Here is a 20779-nt window from a genome sequence, read left to right as displayed (position 1 = left end):
CAGGGTGGCCACGGGGCACAAAGGGTAATGGCCCTAGAGGCTGTGCCAGAGGGAGGAAGCCTGGCCTGCCCCCTGCCCAAACAGCCAAGCAGCCTGTGGGTCCTCCCCCCGCCCAAGAACTGACACCGCAGCCCAGAGTAGGGGGGAAGATGCCTTGTTGAGAAGAGGAGGTGGAGCTGGGGGCAGCAAACTGTGGGGGGCAGAGTCTCTGGGGGGAGGGGGCTGCTTCTAGGCCTCCTCGGGGTCCAGTTGGTTGAGGGTTTGGATGTCATCCAGGAAGCGCTTGGGGGTCAGGATGTGACTGGAACCTGGGGGAGAGAGAGGTGGTTGGCAGTGGTGGGCACAGTGAGGCAGGTATGTGGCTGGCATCACCATCACCCCCATCCTTGCAACTGGACCCTGCTCTAGTGCAGGGGGGGAGGGACTGTCTCCTATCCCCCTTGGCCTGGCACCGCACCCCTCGTGCCGCTGTACCCTGCACAGCCAGGCAAGAATCCCCGCGCTGACAGTGTTCCTCACCCTTAGGTCTTCGAGGGGTGTGTGCAGGGGGTGAGCCATATCCCTATGGGAGTTACTGGGGGTGTCTGACTGGGGCCCCACACATGGTCCCTGGGCAATGAGAGGCCTGGGGAGACAGAGGCCAGGAGATCAGGCGGCTAGATACAGGCCATGTGGGGCAAGCACATCTGTTCCCAGGGCCCTGGGTGTGGGAGGACAGAGGGTAGCATGGGAGCCCTGTGGGTGCTGGGCAGGCAGTTCTAGGGTCTCCCCCTCCCAGGGGGTCCCAACTCTCCCTGACCTGGGCATTCCAGCCGCCCTTTCCCCCAGGACTCGCCCCACTCACCGATCACCACCTCCCACTTGCCCTTGATGGCCGGGGTCACTTCGTAGGCACAGCGCATCTCAGACATGGACACCCCACCCAGCACGTAAATGATGAGGCGTGGGCCCGTCCGGTACTCGGCCGCTGGCTTGTTCTTCTGCCAATGCCTAAAGCTGGTGCTGGGGGGAGAGAGGGGCAGTGTGGATACCAGGGGCTCGTTGAGGGAATGCCAGATGGAAGGGCAGGGCCTGGAGGAGGCTGCGGGGCAGGCCCTGCCCAAGGGAGTGGGACAGGAGTCCCAAAGCAGGCAAGAGGGAGTAGGGGAGGGTGGCACCTGCGCTGGGCTGGGGGTCTGTCTAAAGCTCGGCCAGTCCCTTTCCTCCATCCTGGGCCCTGGGGTGTTGAGGGACTGCCGGGGTGCGGGGTACATGGTAAGAGGGTTCCAGGGCTCCAGGCTCTTGGACATCCCCTCCCCCGTAGAGGGCAGGGTCCTGACCACACACTCCCAGGCACAGAGGCTCCTACACTCTGGGGTGTGTGTGTCAGGGCTCTGCCACCCACACCCAGCCAGGCTCAGCCTTACCTGACAGCAGCCTGGGAGCTGGTGGTAGGGACCGGGTCCGACAAAAAGGGCCACAGATTCTTGTCCAGTTTGTCTTCAATGATGTCCTGGCAGGGGGTGGGGGGAGGACAGATCAGCAGGGGCCAAGCAGCAGGAACCTCGGATCTGGTGGCCAAGCCAGGCCCCATTGGGGTGGAGGGGCTGGGACGGCTCCTCACTGAATGATTGACAGTCCCTGGGGGGAGCAGCCTGGGGCCCCCTTTCCGGGGGGGGCATGGGGAGCCAGCAAAGAGCACGCTGACTCCTCCAGTGATGCCCCCCCATCTCACCACATCCCCCTCAGCTGCTCAGTGCCCTGCTGTGAACTCCCCACCCATCCACCGTTATGAGGAGGGCGGAGACCTCCTGCAGCCAGATCCAGGGCCCCTCATTTGGGGGGTGGGGGGGAGAGGCAGGGGGCTGCCCTCAGTGTCCCTTTCCTGCTGCGGGCAGATCCAGGCCCTGCCTCTTGCTCCGTGAGGTGTGTCCCAGGCACGCAGGGGGCCCAAGATATGATACATCCTAATGCCACATAATAGGGGCTTTTACATTAGTCTGCTGCATTGACTTGTACAGGGAAGCTTAAGGCCTGCCAAGTTGTGGCTGGCGCAGAGAGGGGGCACCCCGATTGGATTAGGCGTGGGATTGAGGCTACCGCAACTGCCTGCCCCAAAATCCCACAGGAGGAACCATCACAACACTGGAACAAGGGGCTGGGAGCCTCCCACCTGTGATCTGCCAGGGACAGGAGCTCCGGTCAGGGGGTTAATTCTTGGCCTGGAGGAGCCCCAAGCCAGTAGGTTGAAGGCAACTAAGTGTGCCCCCCCACCCTCTTGAGGAGTGCCCCACAGGACAGGGCGATGAGGGGCTCAGCCCCCTGCAAGGGTTAGGGGATGGAGTGACCATGTCACCTCTCACAAGCTAAGCAGGTTTGGGCCCAGGCAGTGCTTGGATAGGAGACCTCTAGGGAAAAGCTACTGGGTGCTGGGGGGTGCGAGTGAGTCAGCAGAGGGTGCTCTATGACCCCAGTGCGGCACTAGGGGGCGCTGTACTGCAGAGAGCAAGCGGGGCGGGGGTCTGCAGGGGGCGTGACCAGTACTGTGCTGCAGGAGTTCATCCTTTAGATGAGCGTCACACAGCTGCTCCTCACTGGAGGTTAGGCCAAGGACCCTGCCAGCCATTCAGATTCCAATGCCAGTCATGACAGTGTGCTGCCTGGATCCCCTGCACTTCCAGCCCCACACACTGATCACCTCCTGCCCTAGACTCTCGGGCAGCGCTGCTGGGCGGCTGTTAAGAGCTGCCTGCCACTCCTTAGGAAGAATTCAGCCCCGGTGAGGGACCGCTGTATAAACCGCCCATGGCCGACCCCAGAGGTGGCAGCATCTCAGCACCGAGTAAGACAACTCCCCTGCACTCGTGTCTATGATTTAAGACCCCTAAGGACGGCAGCAGGAGAGGACTCTCTGATGAGCCCCTCACATGGCTACAGCCCTGCACAGATACAAAAGTGTGGATGTGCATCAGCCCGCGATCCACAAGCCGCCTTTTACCTGTATCCGCATCCTCACGGGCAGCAGCTAGCGAGGGTGGGGAAGGGGTCTCGCAGGGAAGGGGCAGCGTGGAGGGGGCAGGGTCTCGAGGAGAAGGGCCAGTGTGGAGGGGGTGGGGGCTGGGGGGAAGGGGTGTCTCATCACGTGCCCTCCTGGGGGGTCACGAGCAACAGTACACAGCAGCAGCAGAGCATGTTGCATCACAGTGGGGTGGAGGAGTGGGGCGCCAGGGCCCCACCCACTCCAATCCCAAATCCTGCTGCCCAGGAGCTGGTGGGGACACTGGTGCTGCTCGAGCTGCTGGACAGGAAGCAGTGCGGCGGAGCGAGTGGGTGCTGGACAGCCCCGACTCCGACCTGTCGCCCAGCCACTGGCTGCAGGCCAGCGGCCCCGAGCGCGCTGCGTCCCCCAGGCTGCCTGAGCCAGACGCCACGGGCCAGGTGCTGCTGGGAAGTAGAGCCCTGCACGGTTGTATCTGCAGCTGATCCACTATCCGCAGAAATGGTGTGCAGATATGCAGGGATCTACACATGGTCGACCCCAAACCAACTCCTCCCCCTTGGGCCCAGCCTGCCAGTTGCAACCCCACCCCCAAGGCCAGGAAGCAGATGGCCCGGTACCTCCATGATGTCCTTGAGCATGGGGGTCCAGCGGGAGAGCTGGTAGCTGGATTCCAGCCGCACCTTCCTCTCCGGTCGCAGCTGCCCGCTCTGGGGGAGGAAGGGAGAGGGGGTGAGAGGCAGCAGGGAGGAGGTGCGGGGTGGGAACGGGGGCAGACAGGGAGAGCGCGGCCTACCTGAGTCGCGCCAGCCAGGCTGGCAGGGGAGAGGCAGAGAAAAGAACAGAATGGATCACTGAGCGAGAGAGAGAGAGAGAGAGAGAGAGAGGGAGAGGAAGGGAGAGAGACTGATGGGAGAACAGAGCTGCTTCCCCCCATTCGCCTCATGGCCACCCCAAGCAGTGGTCACCAGCTCCAGCTCGCTGGCGATCTGAGGTCCTGACTTCCAGTATCCTCTGCCGGGGCAGAAGAAGTCACCCCAGATGGGGAGTAACTCGGGGGTCACCCTCCTATGGGGAGGGCGTCACCCCACTGTACAGGGACAGAGGCCACCTCTGTGCTGGGAGTAGGTCACTGCCATAGAGGGGCACCTCCAGGATGGCCTGGGCTCCCCTGTGCAGCACAGATCTGCCCCCTGGCATGGGTACAGCTGCTGGCCCCTGGCCCCAGTCCCTTACCCCAGGCGTGAGAGAGATGCCCAGGAACTGCAAGTTGTTGATGATGTCTCTCTGCTGCTGGATGTTGGCATGCTGGATCAGCTTGGTGAGGTTCTCCTTGTCCACACCTTCACGGGGAGAGACAGGTCAGCCCTAGCACCCCTGGGATGCACCCACAGCCCAGGCACATGAGTCCGTGGCCCCAGGAGTCCTAGTTCCCCGATCAAATCCTGAGATCCTGCTCTTCCCACCCCTCTCAGAGCTGGGGGTAAACCCAGGAGTCCTGGCTCCCAGCCCCCCTCTAACCCACTAGACCCCACTGCCCTCCCAGAGCTGAGGATAGAACCCAGGAATCCTGGTTCCCAGCACCATCCGCTCTAACCCACTGGACCCCACACAGTTAATGATCGAATTTAGGTTCTTGCTGCTCCTCCCTCAACAGGTTCTCTCGGGCACTGGGATCAGGGGTCTCTCTAGTTCCCACTGGCAGTGCAATGGGAGCCCCCATCCCCCTGATCTGGGCTCCCCCTTCTGCGGCCAGTCAGGTGCAGAGTCAGAGCCGAGGCCTGGCTCTTAAAGGCTGTGAGGCCTTGAGCTGGAGGGAGGGCAACGTGCCCCACCCCTGCCCCCCCAAACCATTTACTGCTGCTTAGTGCAGACGGGGAGGCCTGGCAACTCCACAGCACCCCCTGGCCAGGAAACTGGGCAGCCAGGCAGCCAGAGGAGCCCCATGAGGGCACCCTGGCCTGAGCAATGGGCACAGGGGCAGTGCCTGAGCAGGGTTACAGGAAGGGCCCTGGAGCAGGGCCCTGCCCCACCGAGCCAGCATGGGATAGGAACCGATGGGGGAAGAGGGACTGTGCCAAGTGTCAGGGTCAGGGAGGTTCCCCAGGCCATGGTGAGTTTGGGGAAGGGGCTGGATGCAGCAAGAAGCAGGGAGCTGCTGCAGGGATGACACAAGGGGTGGGCAGGGGACTGGTTGCAGGAGGCTCAGAGACACAACATGGTATCTGAACAGCCTGCAGGAAGGGAGGGAAGTCCCCCCTCCCTGCAGAGAATGGGCCGGGGGACTGCTCCAGGTGTGTGTCTCTCCATCCCCCCTTCCTGCAGAGAACGGGCTGGGGGGCTGCTCTGGGTGTGTGTCTCCATCCTCCCTCCCTCCCTGCAGAGAACGGGCTTGTGGGAGCATGGAGGGCGGACACTGCTCGGAAGGCAGTAGCAGGGAGCAAAGGCCACCAGATCTGACCCCAGATCTGACCCCAGATCGGAGCATGGGCGTGGCGCACTGGCAGGCTTGCAGGCACCAAGAGGTGGGCAGAGGGAAGACAGGGCTGTAAAGCCGGGCTGGACACAGGCCCTGGGAAGCGGCTGGCCGGGGGGCGCCCTGCATAGCAGGAGGGCTTGCCAGTCTGAGCAGTGCTATTCCCCACCAGCCCCACAGGCCTGGGCCCCACCTCCAGGAGCACCCCCCTGCAGCAGCAGGCCCCACAGTGCTCCCCCTGCAGGCCTGTGGCATTACCATTCTTCAGGAAGATGTAGATCAGGATGATGCGGATCTTGTCGTAGGCCTGCACGCTGGGGTCCAGCAGGACAGGCAAGATGATCTTCATGGGGTCCTTGATCTTCTTCCCGTCCACGTCCGTCCCCATAGCCAGGTCCTGGGGGCAGGGGGAAGGGGGCGCACACACAAGGCCCAGGTCAGGCCACTCTGCTTCCTCCCGCCCATGCAGCAGGATGGGAGATGTGATGGCCCCCTGACCCACAGCTCGCCTACCCCATGCCAGGGCCCCCTCCTCCCTGGGGTCAGCTCCCTCTGGGGTGAGCAACTGGCCCCCAGGGAGTAACCCGAGCCCCATGTCCTCCTTCTGCACCCCTGGTGCTGCATGGAGGGGCTGACCCTGGCTCCAGTGAGCCTGCGGCTCTGAGACCCCTCTCTCCGGGCTGAGTCCATGAGCCAGACTCTACCCCAAGCCAGGCTCTGCCCACAGACCCACCTGCTCCAAGCTGCACAGCTTCTCCACTCTTCCTTTGAAGTGCTGCATGCAGTGCTCGGCCAGGTTCAGATGCGTGGAGTACTGCGGGGAGAGACCGGGGCACAGGGGGAGTTTACCGTATCACTGGCTGGTCCAGAGCACCTGCACCCACGGCTTCTCTGTTAGTCACCACGAGGTTGGGGGCTTGGAGATCAGCAGGTGTCGGGGTACCTGTGCCAGTGGCCAGGAGTGGCTCCAATAGGCTGGTTTGGAAGCCCACCAAGGCCCTCTCCCGAGAGCTGCAGCAGCAAGGCACGGGCTTTACCCAAGGGCTGCCCTTGGTGGGGCTAACGTGGCAGCTCTGGGCACTGACAGGCAGGCTGCTGCCCATGGTGCCACACAGCACCTGGGGGGAAAATGGCTCTGCCCAACGGGACAGGTCAGCAGCTCTCATCAGGCAGTAAAGCGGAGTGCCACAGAGTGCCCTGCCCCCCAGGAGAGTCCCTACTGTCCCTCACCAGCCCCACAGAGCACCCTGCCCCTCCCATCAGCCCCACTGAATGGCCTCCCCCTGCCCACTAAAAGCCCAGCCCCGTTACCCTGTTCAGCTCCTTCTGATACTGGGGCATCTTCTTCAGGATCTGGGACAGGTCCTCGATGTTGGCCTGGAGGGAGGCGGTGGTGAGATCCCGGCTGCTCCCAGCGCTTGAAACCCCCTGCAGGGCAGAGGCAGCAGGGCGGGTCACTCAGGCCATGCGTGGCTGCGGCTTAGGTTAGACCTGCTCTTTCCAGGCCAGCTGGAACAAGACGGGAGCCCCGCAACCCGAGCGCCCCTCAAGGTGTAAAGCAGCAGCAGGCCAGGGAGATGCCAGCGTTGGCTCCCTGCAGCTCTCCCTGCACGGTCCCGATCCTGCTGTCTGACCCCGCCCCATGGGCCTCTGCCCTCCCCCACTGTGGGGAGCTCCAGAGCTCTGGCTGGGGGGCAGGGGACTCCACATACACCTCTAAGCCCTTTACAGGCAAACCCTGGGAGCAATGGGACAACCCCCCCACCCCCGCCAACCCATCCTGGGGCAGCAGGGAAGCCTCCCCTCCCCATCAGTGGCAGTGGGATGGGTCCCCCTGTCCCTCCGGCCTGAACTCCCCAATCGCTCCCCCCAACCCCTGCCGCACCTTGTCCGTGGTCAGCCTCTTGCTCTCATAGAAGGTGCACAGCAGCTCCGTCACCTTCCTGCAGCAGGGAGAGGGGTCAGGACGGAGCCAGGCACTGCCTTGGAGGTAGGGGCTACCCTGTCCTATGCTACAGGGGATGGAGCCCCCGCCCCACAGGCACCAGGGTTCTCTGCCTCAAGAGCCTCAGACAGGCTGGGGGAGGCTCTCTTCCTAAGTTACCCCAAGGCAGAGTTCAGTGCACCTCTGGGGGCTCCCGGCGCCCTGCTGGGGGGGCCTGGGGGCAGCAGCAGGCCCAGCAGGAGGTCGGTGAGGGACTCACTCAAGGGAGCTGTAAGGTGCATGGGGAGACCTGGGATCGGGGGAAGACAGTGTCCAGGCAGATCCCCAAGAGGAGATGTGGACAGTGGCTCTGGAAGGCAGCGCTCAGGGGTCCTTTGGGGAGAGGGGCTGGGTCCAGGGGGTCTCAGCACTCAAAGAGGAGTATGTCTCAGGGACAAGCTCCAGCACTGGGTGGGAGGGGGAGGGGGGCCCTGGCACTGCGCAGGAGAGGGGTGTGTTGCGGGGGGTGGGTGTCCCTGCACTGGGTGGGAGAGGAGTGTATCCAAGGGGTAGTGGGGTTCCAGCACTGGGTGGGAAGGAAAGGGGAGGGGTGTGTCTGAAGGGGAGGATGGGGGAAGTCCCGGCACTGGAAAAGAGGGGGAGGGGTGTGTCAACGGGGTGGGCTGTCCTGGCACTGGGTGGGAGAGGTGTGTCCAAGGGGGGAGTCCTGGCAGCGGGCGGGGAGGGGAGGGCTGTGCCAAAGTGGGGGTAGGGGGTCCCAGCATTGGGTGGGGAGGGGAGAGGTATGCCGAAGGTGGGGGGGAGTAGCGAGACCCAGCACTAGGCAGGGCACAGAGGGGTGTGTCCAGGGGTGTCCTGGCATTGGGTGGGGCACGGAGTGGTGTGTCCGGGGGGGATGGGTCCTGGCCCTGGGTGGGGCACGGGGGGTATGTCCGGTGGATGGGCGGGGCATGGAGGGGTGCGTCAGGGGGCGGGGCCGAGCGCGCTCACTTGGAGACGTCAGCGATGTGCATGTGGCGTAGCTGCACCCAGAGTTCGTCGTCTTCGTCCAGCAGCGCCTCTTTCTCCTGCGAGTCGCTGATGCCCATCGTCTCGTACCTGCAGGGGGGAGATGGGGTCAGGCTGCGGCACCCCTCGCCCGAGCGTGGGGGCTGCGGAGCAGTGCAGGTGCCTGGGCCACCTCCCCCCCAGCCCGCCTGAGGAGGGGTGCGGGGTGCCCCCTGCTGGCAGCCAGGCCCTACTTGTAGGTGTCTTTCTCGATGCTGAGCAGGTCGTAGGCCATGGCCTGGTAGGTGAGCTCGTGCAGCAGTGGGGACACCAGGTCGAAGCTTCGGTCCACAATCAGCAGCTGAGAACGGGCTTTGTCGGGGCCCTGGGGCAAAGGAGAGAGAAACCCGTCACCTCCTGCTCTGGCAGAGGGTTCCTGGCCTGGCTTACACGGCACAATCCAATGGGCCCTGGTGGCCTGAAACTTCACTACCCACCCTCTCTGTGGCCCAGCCTCCAACCCCAGGGGGAAGCCAAGAGACACCCCCCAAGCTAGCTGGGACGTGCCCTGGGGTCCTGCCCTGACCAGCTGCACTGCAACGCCCCCTGCAGGGACGGGCTACCTACCCCTCATGCAAATAGCAATGCCCCCCTCCCCCAAGCATGCTCTCTGCTCTTGCCTCTCCACCAACAGGAGCATGCCCCTTACAAGGCAGCTCCCTGACTGCCCCCTGCTCCATATGCTGTGTGGGGACGGAGAGAACTACACCAGAAGGGCCTGGCTAGTCTATCATGAACCAACACCAGGCCCAGAGACTCTTTGATACAAGGTCCCAGAGGGGGATGACAGGACATTATCCCTATGCCCCACCTTGCATCTGAGCTGGGACCCCATATGAAGCTCTAGCTCCCCAGTCCCAGCCTGTGTGGCCCCCCAGCATCCAGTTGGACAGAGACCACTCAAATGGTCAGCATCTCAGACCCACATCATGGGGGGGCTGGCCCAGCACCCGCTTCCTGCCTGATCAGCATGCACTGCCCTCTTTGCGCAACAGGTGGCGATAGGAGACCAGCCCTGCGCTCTCATGGCAGACGGCTCTGAAACCGGCTCCAGCAGCCCCAGTGGAACCCAAGCCCACCCAGGAGCACCTCGGCAAGGGGGGGGCTGCGTCTGCTCTTTGCTGGGTAGCACAGACAGTCAGGGGTGGGTGGGGTGGGGACGTACAGCCCCTGATGCTATCCCAACTGTCCCACCTCAGTACGTGGCCCGATTTTCAGCCACGCTCGGGAGCAGAACGTCGGACCGGCCACCACCCATCCGCCTGGCAGGTCTCCACAGCCTCTGGGTAAATGGGTTGAGGCTGACGGGGGAGCGCCTCTCTTGGAGGAGTATCTGGCCCCCACCACTGTAGCACTATCATTGCTGCATCCTGCCCCCCCATGCACGTGGGGCTGGTCAGGGCTGTCACCCCATTGCAGAGGGGGATGGAGGCCCAGAGGGGCTGGGTGACTCACCCAAGGTCACACAGGGAGTCTGTGGCAGAGCAGGGACATGAACCCAGAGCTGGCACCATCATTCCCCTCTAGCCCTACCCAGCCTGGATGGGTTGCTATGCTCAGCCCCCGCCCCCACCCCCTATGGGACTCTGCTCACACCCTTTGCCAGTTCGGCTCTGCTGGAGGGATCCCCGAGTGCAGATGGGGGCTGGCGTAACCACCGAGTCACCCCACCCTGCCCAGAGCAGAGGGGTGGTTAGTGCACTGGTGTGTGCCACAGCACTGCCTGTGCCAGCTACCCCTCAGGGCTGGCTGCTGGGAAACATCAAGGCAAGAGGGACTAGTGCAGACAAGGCCCCAGGGTGCCGGGACTGCGGGCTGGGTGGCTTTGGAGACCAGAACAGTTGGGTTTCTTAGGCACCTGGACCCCAGCCTGGGCAGCCCAGCCCACTGAAGGTTAAAGCAAGAGGCCGTTCTGGTCAGCCCAGAGCCTGGCCGAGCTGCAGAGAAACCTGTTTTCAGCTCCGGGTCTCTCACTCAGGGCCTGTCTACATGTAAACCACTTCAGCTGCTCCGCTTCAGTGACTCCGCCTTTCCCATACCCCCAAGCAATGCAGTGGCACCGACCCAATTGCCTCGTGTAGACCAGGCCTCGGCCTGACCTTGGTCAGTTCTCAGGTGAGAGCTCCCAGCTTCCCGCACTCATCCCCCAGCTCAAACCTTCCCAACCCTGTGTTCTCGAGCTGGGGGCCCTGCTCCAATTCCCTGCTGGGAGCATCCAGCCAGGAGCCATTGGAGCCGGCACGGTCTTTCTGGCCCCCAGGCTGATCTGTGTTGGATTCTCTTCATTTCACCAAGACAGGGAGGTGACATGCCCCACCCCCAGCATGACTCTTACCTTCCCCAAGAATCCTTCCCCTTCACCCCCTGCCAGAGAAGCCAGGAAATATATAGGGAAACTGAGGCACGCATCAGATTCATAAAAGATATTACAAACATTCCCAGTTGGTCACAGGTGCACAGTCTCCCAGCAGCTCAGCAAAGGCTGGAAGCAAGAGCAGAGGCAACAGGAGGGAGAGATCTGGGCAGACCTTGGATTTTACATCACTTTGCTTCTCCTAGGGGGGTAGGAGCTACTGGGTTTCCCGTGCGAGAATCCAGGGCATGGTGGGTTTGCAGCTCCCCTCTGCTGGGGGTGGGACGGGGATGGCAGGAGCGAGGGGAAGCCCACAGGCCAGGGCTGACTTGTGGCTAAGGCTCGGGAGAGCTGGGTTCTATTCCTGCTCTGGCAGACTCCCTGTATGCCTCAGTTTCCCATCTGTAACACAGGCCACCCTGCCTCCCCTGGGAGGCTGAATTCATTAGTGAGATTCTGATACCATGGTGATGGGTGTAGGAGCACACACAGACAGGAGTGTCCAGGTGTGGAAGAGGCTCTGTGTCCGAAGCTTAGTTCTCTGACCGAACTGCCCTGTTTATAAACAGAGAGATTGTGCTGGGCACACACTTCCCCAGTTGGTGCCTCGGTTTCCCCATCTATACAGAGGGGATAAGGACACTAGCCTTTGTAGAGCACTTTGAGATCTGCCCACAGCCAGTGTTAGAGAAGGACTGGGGCCATTAGTCCAGCCACACAGGGAATGCTATTGTTCTGCCAACCCCTCAGGATCTCCAAGGGTGTCTAGACCCCACCCCTCCCCCCGCCAGGATCTCCGAGCAGGTTCTAAATCACTCCTCCTTCCTTCTACTTCTCATGTGCTCCCCCGTGGCTCTGTCCCATGGCAAGGGTGTGGCCGACACAGCTCGCTCACCTCTCCCATGCTGGGCTCCTATGCCTTGAATGCCTTGAGTTTGGCCAGCACAGCGTGCGCCAAGTGGAAGTTATCTTCATGGTCCCTGCAGCAAAGACAAACCCTGTGGGTCAGAAACAGCTCCTCCCCGAGGGGCACACGCACTTCCTGTAGGAGGTAACCAGGTACCCTCGCCCTTTGGGCACACTCACTTCCTGTAAAGGATGGCTCGGTACTTCTCCATGGCTCACTCACTTCCTATAGGGGATAGCTGGTACCCCTCCCCCTGGGCACACTCACTTCCTGTAGCGGATGGCCAGGTACCCTTCTCCTTCTGGGCACGCTCACTTCCTGAAGAGGATGGCTGGGTACTTCCCCATGGCACACTCACTTCCTATAGGGGATAGCTGGGTACCCCTTCCCCTGGGCACACTCACTTCCTGTAGCGGATGGCTGGATACTCCTCCAGGGTTTCACACAATGTGGCAATCTGCTCTGCCAGCATCTCCAGCTGCTTGTTCTTTTCGAAAAAGCGGTAGGGGCTGAACCAGTTGTGGAAGGTCTTTGGCTTGTCCAGGGAGTACACCTTGGGGACGGGGGAGAGCAGAGATCAGACCCCGGTGCCAACTGCTTGCAGCCAGGCCAGCTGTGTCCCATACCGCGCCCCTAAGATGCGCTGTTGGATCAGGCCAGCCTGGTGGAGCTGTAGCGAGCCCCTAGTGAGGGAGAGATCCCTTTGCCAGTGCCACTCCTGTTGTGGTAGAGGGATAGCGAGCCAGAGATTCATGCACCAGCCTGGGATAAAGATGCCCCAGGTTCAGGTCCTTACTTGGCTGCAGACCCCCAGGTGCCCTCAATGTTGGGGGAGGGGGCTTGGCGACGCTTCTAGTCTGGTGAAAGCCCCAGCATAGCCACGGGCAAACCCAGCATCAAGGCGCATCTGCCGCTGTCGCTTATTTCACTGGCCGAACAGAACGAGCCATTGGGACAAACGTGCTTGGACACCAATAAACAGTATCGGCCCATGAAGGGTTTGCTGGCGCAATGGGACGGGTGAGCCAGCAAAGCCTCCTGACGGACACTCAGCTTATACCAGCCAAAGCTTCTCTTGGCACAGCTGGCACCGGTACCCCAGATGAAATCAGCGAGAGTGGCGAAAGGACTGCTTTGCCAGCGTAACGGCATCTACCCAGGGGCTCTGCCACCACAGCTGCATCAGTTACAGGGGGGATTTTTTCTCTCATGTCCCTGTAACAAACCCATACCAACAAAGCTTTTGTGTGTAGCCCAGGCTCATGTCTCTCTGTGCCTCAGTTTCCCCATCAATGCAATGGGGCTGACACCACAGTCCTGCCCCTCAGGGGCAGGAGGGGGGAAATCCACTGATGACACAAGGAGGGGATGGGGTGGTTGGGTAAAGGGCAGGCGTGTGGAGTATCAGGCTGTCTTGCAGGCCTAGTATAAACCATCAGTAAGAGCTGGTAAAGCCAGGGAGGCAGGGCCCTCCTCCCCCATACATCTACCATCCCCACCAGGTGCAAGCCAGCGATTCCACCTCTCACAGTTCCTGCTGTCCTGTGCTGGCGTCAAACCCGGGGCCCTAGAAGGGAAAGGTTCCCCCACCAAACCACATGAAACAATAAGGGTGTGGTGTCGTACGTCACCATCCGCCCCGCGGACCTGCTCCTCCAAAGCCCGGCCACCCCTCACCTGGCTCTCATAGGGCAGGAAGGCCATGTTGATCTCCTTGAGGGTTTTGATGACCTTGGTGATCCGTGACTTCCTCAGCTCCTTGAACAGAGGCTCAGGACAGGCTGCAAGGCAAAGGCAGTGGGTGGGAGTGACAGGCACAGGGCTCAGGACCCCCAGCACAGCGCCAGCCCCCACGGACGGGGCCAGGACGGGCACAGCAGGGGCAGTAGAGCTGCACGCTTGTGGGGCAAGCCAGCAGGGCCACACAGGAGTCAATGATGAGTCCAGCCCCCGCGAACCAGAGTCATGCCGGGTTCTCGCCTTCTGCAGCATCAGCAGCGAGGGGGAGCCACAATCTCTCCGATGCAGCCCCTGTCTCACACCCTGGCCTCAGCCCGCCCGCAGGGCTGAGTGACCGGAGTGTACAACTCAGGATGATGCACAGGGAGGAAGGGGACTTGGGTTCCCCCTGCCGCTGTAATGGGGAGAAGCAGATATGACCCTGACACACTGGGTATTCTGGTGGTGTCCCATCCCCCCACCGAGTTGGGACTGATGGGGCAATGCATGCTGGGAATGGTAGCAAGAGGCCGCCTTTCTGGGCACACGCTGCAGGTGTCTGTGAGCCGTGCTGGCTGGAGGCAGGCCCGTGGGGGAGAAGGTGGGGGAAGGGATAGGTGGGGTCATTCAGTCTGGCCTGCTGGGGCTGCATCCCCCTGCAGGAGGGCAGAGCATAATCAGGGTGCTGCACACTGGCCTGCCGGCAGAGAGAGACCCCCCACCCACAGGCTCCAGTGTGCTGCTGCCCAGGCTCCCAGCTGGGGGATCCCCCGACCCCCAATACTCACGGCTGAGGAAGAAGACATGAGCTGCCTTGTAGTTGAAGGTGGGGGTGCCCTGGAAGTCATTGATCAAAGCCTGCACCGACTGCAAAGCGGAGAGAGGGGGGTTGTCAGCACCTGCCGAGGCCCCTCCCTGCTGCTCAAATGGCCCAGCCCATGCCCAGGCCCAGGCCCTGGGGACTCAGGGCCTAGCATGATGCCATCGGGAGGTGAGCTGGTTTTCACCCCCCTGGCTCTGGGCTCCCTCCCTGCCTGGAGCAGGGCTTGTGCCCATGTGCCCGGGACATCCTCAGGGCCCAGCCACATCTCTTGCTGGCACAGAAGTGTCCATGCCCGGCCACAGATGAGGCCTGGCATTGCCTTGCTGCTGAACTAAGTGGGCTCTGAGCAGTGTCCAGCGAACAGCCGGCCGAGCAGCAATCCCAGGCAACTACCATCAGGGCCCCCTCCCTTCCCGGGCGCCATGCTGGGCACCTGCAGCTTCGCCACGCCAGCTAGCCTGGCAGGGTGTTTGGAACCTGTTCAGACCCCTCGACCGGCCATTGTGACAGGTGAGAACCTGGCTGCCCTGTCCCAAGCCCCAGCTCGCAGTCCTCTCCTACAGCGCTCCCTCCACGAGCAGCCCCTGTGGGTTCTGGGCTTCACCCTGCTCTGCCAGCGCCCCCTGCCCCTGGTCTCCCTCCACTCACCTCGCTGCTGCAGATGCAGGAGCCTCCTCCCCAACAGCCCCTGCTCCCTGAGCCTCTGCCTCAGCGAATCTCCTTCGCTTTGAGTCTCAGCTGAGGTCGCCTCTCTCCACCTGCTGCATCTGCCCATCCAACCCCCACAGGACTGCACTGCGGAGAGGTCTGGGGGACAGTCTGTGCCTCACGTGGCAAAGAACATGAAGCCCAGCTCTGGGGAAGCAGCCTCTTGGGGAGCCCTGACTGGCCCCATTCCCATCCTGACGTTGTGCTGTGCATCCCCCCGGACAGCGCCACCTCCAGGCAGCACTAGGAGCTGTCCTGGGGTCTCCCCTGCTCCCCATCCAGTTGCCCCAGGCCCGAGCTCCTACCTCCTCCACTGGGCTGAGCAGGTAGATGGCCTCCAGGCTGGGGATTGGCTCCCGGCACTTGTTAATATCTTCCACAACTAGGAGAGAGCAGACACTGGGCGCGGGTCAGTGTGTCCTAGCCACCCGCCCCAGCCGCTCTCCACCAGGATGTGGGGAGGGGAAGCCAAGGGGCACAGTGATGTTCGTTGGCAGCAGGCCGGGGCGTTCCAGAGGCGAGAATGCAGCAGCCGCTTCGATGTGGGGCCGTGGGCTGCGATGCTGCCACAGTATGGAGCAGGGAAGGAATGGCCCTCTGTACTGTGCTGGGGGCACCCCGCTAGAGTGCTGGCTCAGCTCTGTGCCCCTCAACCCCAAGGGCTCCTCCACCCTAAAGCAGGGAGTCAGCATTCGCCCTCCCCAGCCAGGACCCTGCCCACAGCATTGGGGAGGAGCAGCGAGGAGTTAGCGGGAGTCTGAGAAAAGCGGTGAAGAGGCTCCACGGGCTGAAAGTGCCAGGCTAAGGGAACTAGACCTGCCTGGGAAGGTACCGATAGCAAGGAGGGCGTCTAGGGGGCTGCAAAGCGGGGAAACTAGATGCAAATGTGAATGTAGACAAGTCAACTCCCTGACTGTGAGGTGTATCCAATGGGGAGGGGAGCCCTGGCGGGGGGAGCAGACGGGAGGGAGGGGCCACTCACGTGTGATGCCTTCGTCTACGATGTCGGACATCGTGCAGCATGATGAGAGGATGCGCGTGCTGGGGTGGTCCATGATCAGCACCTGGGGTAGCGAGAGGGGAGCGCTCCACTTCGGATGAACTAGTCACTGCCCTGAGCCCAGCTGCCCACCATCATCATCCACAGCACAGTCAAGGGAGCAGAGCGACTGCTAATGGCAGAGCCCTTCCACAGCCCTTTCACAGCAGAGCAGCAGGGCCGGTACCAATCCTGCACTTTGCTGAGCTGACCGTGCTAAGGACTGCGTGAGGAGCTACAGGGAGAGCGGCTCCGAGCAGAGTGGCTGGTACGAGATGTAGGAGACAAACCTGGGACACCCGGCCATTCAGAATGGTTCCATCCTCCTAGACTGGAGGAGATCAGCCTCTTCGCCCAGGTGACAGGGTGAGTGCAAGAGGCAGGGACAGAACAGGAGTCCTAGCTCCCAGTCCCCTGCTCCGATCCACCAGATATCCGCTCCCCAGCCCTCGGACAGAACCAGGATCAGGGCACAGAGAAACGGAACGAGGGGAGTCTCCATGTTCCCCTAGGAAAGCCCTGTAGGCCATTGGCCCAACATCTCCACCACCTTCCTGCTGTGCCGAATGCTCCCTCTGCCGCACCGGCCTAACCCGCTGCTCCACATCCCCCAGCCCAGTCCATGCCGGGGGCTCAATAACCTGCCTGCCCAATGGTGCATACTGCCCCCATGCTTGGCACTCTCCTGGTCCTCCTCCCACCCAGGCTGATTCACTGGTCCCAGTGGTCTGATCCGGTGTGTGTGTGGGGGGGGATATGGGGCTAGCTGGACAAGCTGGGTCTGTTCCAGCACAGTGGGAAGGCAGACATACCCAAGCCTAGCTGGGGATGGATGATGGGCTAAACAGAGCAGGGATCTGATCCAGCCTGGAAAAGCTCAGGTTCCTAATGAATCTCAAGAGGCTGGAGGGGGAGGAGCATGATATATGGATACAGCATATCCCCAGGGGGACACCAGGGCAACAGGTTCGGCCTGCTTACCTTCCATTCTCTTTCCTTCTTCACGCTGTGAAGGACAACGCTGAGGATCTCTGCGAGTGAAAGAGATGAGGATCAGTGGTGGGGCTCGGATGGGACGGCTGTGCCTGAGCCAGGACCCACTGGCTGGTGGAAGGACCCCTCGGGGAAGTGGCTCAGAGGCTGCTTTCAGGCCAACTAGCGATGTGCTCCTAGCCGAGCCCCCAGTCGGCGATCGTGGTGGGGTGACAGGCTAGATGGGCCATGGGTCTGATCCCCCTTCCTTTCTGCCAGGCTGGATACGAGCACAGCTGAACTAAGGATCTGGCCCCGTGCAGCAAGAGAACAGATCCTGTCCAGCACCTCTTGACTGGAGGGGATCCAGGGACCCTCTACAGTGTGTGGGGGACAACAACACAACAAAGACTTCAAATCCTGAGTCCTGCACATAGAACCCCTCCAAGGCATGCCCCGCTCAGAGAACTGCCGGCCTGTCTCCTGGGCACCTTCCACGGCCCAGCTAAGCAATTAGATAGTCAGCTCTTTGGGCCAAGCACCATCTTTTTGTTGTGCCCAGCATAATGGTACCCTGACCCATGACTGGCGCTCCTGGGCACTACCGTAATACACCTAATGAATAATGTACAACGCCTTGCAAAATGGGGCCTTGGTCCATGACTGGGGCTCCTGGGTGCTACCATAATACATCTGTTTGTTTTACCCCTACGAAGCATCTGATTCTGGCTGGCCCCGTAGGGCAATAGCCCCATGACCCTGACCTGTGCTCTCACTCTCACTCCCACTCCTGGTAGCTGGTATGCGTGAGTGCACTGCCCAACACACTATGTTTCCACCATAACTCAAGCAATGCCTCTCCCTACCCCACCTCTAGCCCATCAGGACTTGGCTGCTCGGTCCTAATGAGGCTCCAGGGGCTATTCTGCACCAGGACGCACTGGCCTCCCTGCTGCTTTCCTGCAGTTCCTTTACACCTGTGGCATGCGGACGCCCCGTTCACTGGGGCACGTGGAGCTCTAGTGCAAGGTAAGGGGCCGGCAGCACAGCCTGGATCCAGACATGGTGAAGGCAGACATGAACCTGCTTTCTCCACGCAACTCCGCCCAGGCATTTTGACCCTGAACTGCAGTTACAGCTCCCCACGCCAGCCCTGGGCTCCCCCCACCAGCTGTGCCAGTGCCCCTCACTACTGACTGGAGCCCCTGCAATCCCAGCCCTTTCCTCCCCCCCATTCCCAGCTCTGCCAGTGCCCCTCACTCCTGTCCACAGCCCTCTGCTATGCCAGCTCTGGTCTGTCCCCCACCAGCTCTGCCTCACTCCTGACCCGCAGCTATTGCAGTCCTGGGTTCCCCGCCTCACGGCTCTGCAGATGCCCCTCACTCTTGTCCGCAGCCTTCTGCTATTCCAGCCCTTTGCTCCCCCCTGATTCCCAGCTCTGCCAGTGCCCCTCATTCCTGTCCGCAGCCCCCTGCTATCGCAGCCTTGGGCTACCACCCACTCCCAGCTCCGCCGGTGCTCCTCACTCCTGACACGCAGCTATTCCAGTCCTGGGTTCCCCCCCACCCTGCCACGGCTCTGCAGATGCCCCTCACTCCTGACCCGCAGCCCCCTGCTATTCCTGTTCAGAGACCCCTCTTGAACCAGGGCAGTATGGCCCACCCCAAGTATTCAAAAGTCACGTGTCAGGCCCTCCTAATTGTGCGATTTAGTGAGGAAAAGCTAAGAGAAGAGCTAAGGGTTATTAGCACCACCGGCCGTCCTGAAGTGTGGGCCACTTTTGCTCTGTCCCAGTTCTGGGGGCAACCATGGAACATCAGAACTGAATCCACTTTCCAGGAGTCTTTTAAACCCCAGGTCTGTGGTCTGGATTTAGCCACAGGCCCCGTCCACTGCAGCCTGGGCTGGAGATTCAGCAGTGAGTTGGGCTTCTGAAGTAACAGAAGTGGGTTGGGCTTCTGAAGTGTAAGGTTTTACCTTGCTCTCTCCTACATTACAGCTATTGCCTACGCCAGCTCTGTGTTGGGGCCGGGCAGAAGTGTACTGCTTCACTACGTTACAAAGCAGCTATGACGTCATTTTTCTCCTCGCGCGCAGCCGTTACCCATTCTGACAGGCTGTTTATAATGCTAACTTTACTAGTTTTCAGAAGTTGTCGGGGAGGGCGAGGGGGGGTGCAAGGTGGAAGTTTCGCCTAGTGCACAAAATATCCTTGCACCGGCCCTGGTGGGAGTCATCCTGATGGAAAGAGATGACGACGATGACGCCCCCCCAAAGTGCAGCTCCAATGGGAGGGGGCAGCCCTTGGGGGTGGGGCAGACAGCCTCCTCCCCTTCCTGGTGTATGACAGGCAGGCGGGGGGGAGCTCTCTGCTCCGACTGACTCCTAATCCTTCCCGAGGGTGAGACACCCCCAGGAGCGCCCCTCCCAGGGCCCCCCAACTGGGCCCTGCCCCCCCAGACCCACACCCAACCAGACCCTGCCCCCGACCGGCTCCACACTCAGACCCCCCGGCTCCGCACTCACTCTTGCGCACCACCGCCTTCAGTCTGGACGGGGCCATCTCCGCCTCTTGCCACGTCCCCTCGAGCCCTATGGGTAGAAGTAGGACGCAGCTGTGTGCGGGGTGGGGCTGGAGTCAGGACTCCTGGGTTCTGCCCCGGCTCTGCTCCTGTCCTTGGGCACGCCCTGGCCTCTCCCTGCCATGCTCTGGGGAGTGTCTGTGACGCTGGACGACGGCCCCTAGTGACGCTGAAATCAGTCACTGGTGGACGGGCCCGGCCCCCTCTAGTGTCACTGGTGGACGGGCCCAGCCCCCCCAGTGACTGATTTCAGTATAAAGCAACTGGGGTGCTGGCGGGTCGATGTCTGCAAGGCTGAAGACGGCCGAACGCCGCAGCCCCCCACTTCTGGCGCTGCGAGGGCTGGGCCTGGGCACCAAGGGGCGGGCGCCCAGTGACAGGGCCACGCAGGTCCCCACTGAACCCCCACCTGGTCATGTGGGGCGCAGAGGGAGGCGGGGGCCTCGGGCAGGGTTAAAGCGAGGACTGGGTTGGGGTAGTGGGGCCTCAGCCCACTCCAGTCAGGGCCCCCCAGTGAGCTGCAAGTCCCCGCTCCAACCAGTGTCCCCCCCTCAGCAGTGCCCCTCGCCCCCCCCCACGCACCTCCCCCCTCGGTCAGGCCCCTCGCCCACCTGCACCCAGCCCCCCTCAGCCAGGCCCCGTGTTGTACCCAGGAACAGGAGCAGGTCGAATGGAGCGAACGGCCTCTGCCCGTCTCGCCCCGTCAGGAATGGCGTCCTTCAGCGCTGCCGGGGGCGGGGAGGGCCGGAGGGAACGGACTGTACCACTGCTCAGCCAGTCCCGGCCCCTCCTGCACGGAGCGGCGGGAAAACATGGTACAGCCCCAGCCGGGGTGGAAACAGTCTGAGGTAAAATTGTCCTGGGAGCTGCCAATGGCGGGAAAAACCGGTTGGATCCAGTTGTGACTGGGCCATGATCACCGTAAACAACAAGATGGCGGTCACAAGATGGCCGTTCAGACGCCATCTTGGATTGCTGCTCTGTCTTTACAAACCCCATATTGAATTTAATATACACATATTTTAACAGACTATAATCCTATAACAAAACACACCCAACAGTATACAGAGCAGTATAAACAAGTCATTGTCTGTATGACATTTTAGTTTGTCCTGACTTCGCTAAAGCTTTTTGTGTAGCCTGTTGGTGTACCCCCTGGAAGACCTCTGCGTACCCCCAGGGGCACCCGTAACCCTGGTTGAGAACCACTGGGTTAGAGAAACGTGTGTGT

At 61.8% G+C, this 20779-nt stretch overlaps 1 pseudogene across 1 annotated transcript; it reads right to left on the bottom strand.

Moving 5' to 3' along the window:
• Window positions 1-200: 200 nt before the first annotated feature.
• Window positions 201-19529, bottom strand: LOC311510768 (syntaxin-binding protein 2-like; annotated as a pseudogene). Its single transcript, XR_014714600.1, has 19 exons — window positions 19493-19529; window positions 16976-17025; window positions 15938-16019; window positions 15261-15337; window positions 14213-14291; window positions 13383-13486; window positions 12110-12258; window positions 11694-11778; window positions 8640-8770; window positions 8389-8496; window positions 7339-7396; window positions 6765-6830; window positions 6187-6267; window positions 5712-5850; window positions 4214-4320; window positions 3598-3687; window positions 1407-1492; window positions 845-1002; window positions 201-308 (listed from the first exon to the last, which is right to left on the bottom strand). The product of XR_014714600.1 is annotated as a syntaxin-binding protein 2-like (transcript).
• Between the last annotated feature and the right edge of the window lie 1250 nt (window positions 19530-20779).

This window comes from Lepidochelys olivacea (assembly GCF_965140295.1).
Source record: "Lepidochelys olivacea isolate rLepOli2 genome assembly, chromosome: 20".
Classification (NCBI taxonomy): domain Eukaryota; kingdom Metazoa; phylum Chordata; order Testudines; family Cheloniidae; genus Lepidochelys; species Lepidochelys olivacea.
The sequence above is the reverse complement of the archived record's forward strand: the minus strand, read 5'-3'. Positions and strand labels throughout refer to the sequence as shown.